A 6011-nucleotide genomic window follows, 5' to 3' on the forward strand; every position below is an offset into this window, starting at 1 on the left:
AGATTGGGGTGTGGGAGAGGGTGAGGGCTCTGGCTGGGGGTGCAAGCTCTGGGGTGGGGCTGGGGATTAGGAGTTTGAGGTGCAGAAGGGGGCTCCAGGTTGGAACCAAGGGGTTCAGAGGGCGGGAGCGGGATCAGGGCTGGGGCAGAGGGTTGGAGTATGGGGAAGGAGTGTGAGGGCTCCATCTGGAGATGCGAGCTCTGGGGGGAGGCTGGGGATGAGGGTTTGGGGTGCAGGAGGGGGATCAGAGCTGTGGCAGGGAACTGAGGGGGCGGGACTCAGGGTGTAGGCTCCGGGCAGCGCTTATGGCAAGCAGCTCCCAGAAGCATGTTCCCACTCCGGCTCTGAGGCGTAGCCAGGCGACTCTGCATGCTTCCCTGTCTGCAGGAGCCACCCCTGCAGCTCCCATTGGCTAGGAACCGTGGCCAGTGAAAGCTGCAGGGGTGGTGCCTGCAGATGGGGCGGCATGCAGAGCTGCCTGGCCACACATCTGCATACTATGTAGGAGCTGGGGCAGGAGGTCGAGCTGGAGGGTAATCATACCAGCTGCTTCCTGGGAGCCGCGTGGAGCGGGGCAAGCCCCTGACCCTGCTCCCCAGCGGGAGCTGAGGGACCGATTAAATGGTCTGACAGGCTGGATGTGGCCTGCGGGCCGTAGTCTGCCTGCCCCTGCTGTAATCATTCCTCAATCTGGAACAAAGCTAAAACAAAAACTGAAGGCAGGTCCCTTTATTGGGAGGAACGGAAATTGGCATGGACTTATCAGGGAAGCCTACAAGCTAGCTTCACAATATAGTTTTAACCTGAGAAGCGGTCAAGACTGATTTCATATCATTTGAAGTTATCTGCCTTCCTACATGTCTAGAGTGAAGCTAGACAGGAAGTTTTCTGCATCAGGACCCTGCAAAAAATTCACAACCTCCTTCCCCCCAAACAACCCTCCCCCCCCAAAAAATGAGACACCCCACCACCACCTCAGAGCAGCCTATATCCTGATGGTTATGGCACTCGTGGGAGAAACAGCTTCAAGTCCCTGCCAGAATCAGTGCAGACTTGAACCTGGGATGCCCACATTCCAAAGTTTTAGTTTTGACTAATTTTGTTAGTCTGCTATTGGTCAGCAAATGCCAAACACACACCCCACTACCATGTTTAATATAAAACTTCTCTACCAGCTCTAGCTTAGACCCCTTGAGCTACCACCTGGAGTTCTTTGAATAATTAAACTTTCATCCTCTTCTCAGCCATGCTGCAAACTTATGCAATGTTATTTGGATTGTCTTACCCTAGGTGCATTTCAATCTCCCAAAGAAGATGGGATGCAAATGAAATATATACTTTGATGTGAGTCAGACAACATCTGCTAGTGAGTCTAAAAGGAAAATACAAAAATTAATTGGACTCCAACAAACTGGATCTTTTGGATACTGATGTGCGCCAGTGATCTGGGTTGATGCCTGTTACTTGGCAGTGTTAATACTAGATATTTCTGGCCCATATACAAATAAAAATGACCATACTCTTTAGTTTGATTCATAAAGCTCAATAGGAATCAGATTCTCTTTCAATCAGATTCTTTCAATCGGATTCTCCTATGATAAGGAATGTGGCTCACCCTTCCTTACAATATTTTCTCACTGTATCACAGCGGATCTACCTGTTCAGTTTGAAGTTCAAAAGGGGATAAACAAACTGGAAACCTATTTTTATTCTTGATGATGAGATGGTTCCCCTAATGGGCACACTGCAAAAGAAATAGCATAGAAGCATTCACAAAGAAGAATCATAATAACTATCTTCTCTGGAGACAACTAATCCCTGAGGAAACCAAACCAGTCAAAGAAAAAGCTTTAACTAGGCATCTAACGCTAAGCTGCAATAGTCTGATTCTGGATTTGCTACACCCCAATTGAATTTGTATTGAAATAGGTTTGCTTTATCCAAGCAGTTCGATACAAATTGTTGGACTCCCCAAGGACTTTGAGTTCACATGACAGACAGTAAAGCCGGGAAAAGCCTGCTCTAGTCTATTTTATGTGACTGCAGGCTTACAGCCTCCACGCTAATTTAAGAAACAAATCCAAAAATCAATTGGCTGGATTTCAGCCATTCTTCAAAAGGCTGAAGGTAAAGGAAGAAGTGGGCGGAATAAAGGTAAGAAAAGATCTTCTCCAGCAAGAAAAAGCTCAGCTAAAACTGTCAAACATATCTTCATAAAAGCACTCAGACTCCACCAAAGCCAGAATCAATGCAATTCCCTTTTTACAGACTCTGGGCCTGAGCCTACAATCCTTCATTACAATGGAACTGAAGGTAATGGGTGATTTACTTGCACAAGGATTGCAAGACTGGGCCTTGTCTACACTAGAGACATTTGGCTTGCCAGCTACCCTCTGACATGTCTGTACCACACTTTGTGTCCATGCTCCCTGGGTTGTACAGGCAGTTACATCACTTTTGTTGGACTTGCACTGAGCAAGGCTAACCATAATGCAGTCCTTTGCCATGCCAGTTTCCACTGGTGCACTGCATCCATATGGGTAGATTGCTGGTTTAATGGCCTCAGCAGTACAAAGCACCCTTCTCCTCCAGCACACCGGTCACTGCTTGGGTGGCCTCTCCTGTCTACTGCCTAGACGCCTACCCAAGGGTGTAAGTTTGCTGGAAGCCGCATAGCCATACAAATAGCACAGCATACATGGGAACTCAGTTTCTGAGAGAGCAACTTCTTCCACTCCATTCTAGTGCTGTTGACAGCATGTCTCAGAGTGGACCTTCCTGGAGGGCACTGCCAGCAGGTTGGAGGTGGACACGTGGACAAACGTGGCCCTCTTGCGGAGCTGAAGCAACCCAGGTTTAGTTGAATTCAGTCATTCAGTATATTACCAGGTGCCTGCAAGAGTAACCAAGACAGGCATCGCTCAGGGGCAAACGGTGCAGAGGAGAGAACAAAGGACAAAAGGCCCAATGTAACTAGGCCCAGAACAACAGTAAGGCCCAGCTCAGGGCAGAAAGCATGTTTGCACTGTGATGAACGGGACTGAATCCTTCCATGCAGCTGGATAATCCAGCACTGCCTCACATTGCAGCATTGAGGTATGAGGAGGAGACCACTGTCTCCATGAACTGAGCAGACAAGAGACCAGATGTAGATGTCTGAGAAATTGCTAGGCTCTTAGGATCCAGATAGAATAGTGGAGGCAGCAGACAAGCCTGGTGGGTAAGGGCATCTCCACACAAGGTTTGCAACTTTTTTAATAGTATGGGTGGGGCTTGATTTTGCAGGTTTGGGGGTCGTGGGAAGACAGTGGAAATGTCTAACTATTCCTTTGCTCTGTCAAATCTCCTTCCTGCCTTGGCCAGTCCCCCATGTCCATCCACAAAACTGAGAATTTGGGAAAAGTTAGCCGTGTCCAAAAACTTTTGAATAAGTATTTGAGCCTTGCAATCCCCTTCTGGGACAATGGCTGCTGGGGTGGCCGACAAACCAGGGACTGAACTGGGAACCTCTAGAGCTAAGTGCGTGACCTGCATAGCTGAGGGAAGGGGGGGGGAGAACAGCTTATATCCTGTGTGGCTCTGCATAGAGATGACCTGTGACACGCCCTCAGAGGGTGCAGATATTACCCTTAACCCCCAGGCAGATTCACACCACCTCCCCATTCCTCAGACTCATCCACGTGCATAACTCTAGCTGTTTCTTGAATTCCTCTGTGCGAATGACTCTGACGCAAACTTATTAACCTTTCCCCTCACTTGATCAAAAGTGATATCCCTTTCCTCCTGCTAAGAGCCCCTGCAAAGAGAAGTTCTCAAGTCTCCCATTTGCCTACTGTAGGGGACTGCGGAAGACTGTGTCACGGCCTAGCTAGGGTGTCTCCGCTTTCTCGGCGGCCTTGTGAAAAGCCCCTGCTTGCTAAGTGGCTGGTCATTGTAGGACACAGCATGCCAGTTATAACTTGCTTTTAACTGGTTGAAACCAGTTTGTATGGCCTTAGGCCAAAGGGTGGACATAGCCTGTGGGAAGTCCCTTTTTGCATATGTATGAGTTGCTTTTGTATTGTGTATATATAGCTGTATGCTCCCGGTCCGCCTTTGGACTCCGACCCAGGCCAAGCTGAGCTTTGGTGCTGGGTTCCCGGCCTAAGTGACAGCAACGCCCAGGGCCCCTGTTCCGGATGTGTCACTTTACCTTCATTAAAGCCAAATAACTCACTGTGTGGGCCTCATCCTTGCAGAGCACTCAGGCACGTAACACCTACAATATGTAATCTTTGTTAATCCAATGACAATCACTAACCACCAACAGCCTTCCCACTCCTTTGAGTCCTTTACATGCTGGGTGCTAATTCTACAGGCATTTTCTTACCCTCACTAGTAATGCCTGGCAAGAACACCCTGACGGTTACTTCTGTTGCATTCCTTGATATGGTTGGATGGTGTACAGCTATATTTATTAACTTGCATTTCTTCCCACCGTTCACATTGCAAACCTACAAATACATCACCACAGGGGTGGGGGGCAGGAAGAACAGCTGACAAAGCTGAAAAGCAAAACGGAGAAGACCCATTTCTATCCATGAATAGAGACTCTGATTAAATGTGCCACTCTGAGGAGCACAAAATGAAGGCTAATTTTGCAAGGCCAGGGCAATTTCCCACCAGCCATGGTCTGATACTGGGCTTTTTCCCCTAAAAGAGAGGGAAATAAGAATGGAGGTTGCGGATACAGACTAACACGGTTGCTGCTCTGAAACATTCCAATAGGAAATTTCCAATGAGTATGTAAGGGCTCAAGAAAAGATAACTGCACAGCTGGCCCAGCATTGCCCCTGCAACACCTACCTAATACACACTATGAATCCAATGCTTTTTGGACTGCCTCTTGTCTTCAGCTCCCTCACATCCATTCCCCAGACATTCCACCCCTTTATAAGACTAAGGCAAATCTATATTTCCTGGAGAGCTAGAGAACTGGAGTGTAAGCGTTCTCTGCCCTCAGACGAATTGTTAACAAAGAGCTTTTCTCTTCATTGCTCATCAGGAGGAATGAGCAAAGAGACTGAGTTTTCAAAGGCCTAACTAAGAATCCATTCCACTCTCATTTGCTCAGGTTTCAGTTTCTGGTCTCTTGGGAGGTCATCATCTCACTAGTTCTTTAGTTGTCCACAGACGTATAGGGTTGGAAGGGACCTGCAGAGGTCTTCTAGTCCAGTGTCTTGCACTCAAGGCAGGACTCAGTATTATCTGGACCATGGAGACTTCTAGCAAAAACAGGGAAGAGAACAGCTAACATTTCTACTGTAAAAATAAAAACTAAACCTTAAAACCTCAAACATGTACACCTTACGCCATCTTTGGACATTACAAAGAAGAAGAAGAAGGAGAGAGATACACACAATATGTAGGGCTCTTTAAACTATGGGATCTCATTAAGTCTGCAAGTCAAAGCAAAATTCAATAAAGCAATTTTCAGAGTTTGAAACCAATTACGAAAGCCAGTGAATTTATGTACCAAATGTCTAGCTAGCCAGCTGGGTTTATGGGGGGTCATGAGCGGTCAGCTTCCATCCCCAAAGCCTGCTTTGCCGCCAGCATTTATAATAGTGTCTAGAATAAAAAATGTGTCTTTATTTTATAAGGGGGGGGTCACACTCATAGGCTTGCTGTGTGAAAGGGGTCACAATACAAAAGTTTGAGAACCACTTCATAAGACTCTCTCTTTTTCCTGTATACTTTGTTTCCCCTGGCTGCTCTCAGTGGTTTTTTCAAAGGATTCAAATTCAAGGCCATCACTGAAGAGTTGACGTGTCATACAAAATCTGAAAGGTACAAACTACCTGCGTGTATAAAAACTGAGAAAACATTCTGTAGCAGTGACTATGGCAATTTTCACTCACAGCGTTACACCCGGAAGTTCAAAACCCTCCTGTCAGGAAAGAGTAGGTACTATCAATGTGAGACATAAGCAACAAAGAGATTGTTACTGTGTGTGACATTTCCCTCCTGCA

The sequence above is a fragment of the Chelonoidis abingdonii genome, chromosome 10 (assembly GCF_003597395.2).
Source record: "Chelonoidis abingdonii isolate Lonesome George chromosome 10, CheloAbing_2.0, whole genome shotgun sequence".
Taxonomy (NCBI): Eukaryota; Metazoa; Chordata; order Testudines; family Testudinidae; genus Chelonoidis; species Chelonoidis abingdonii.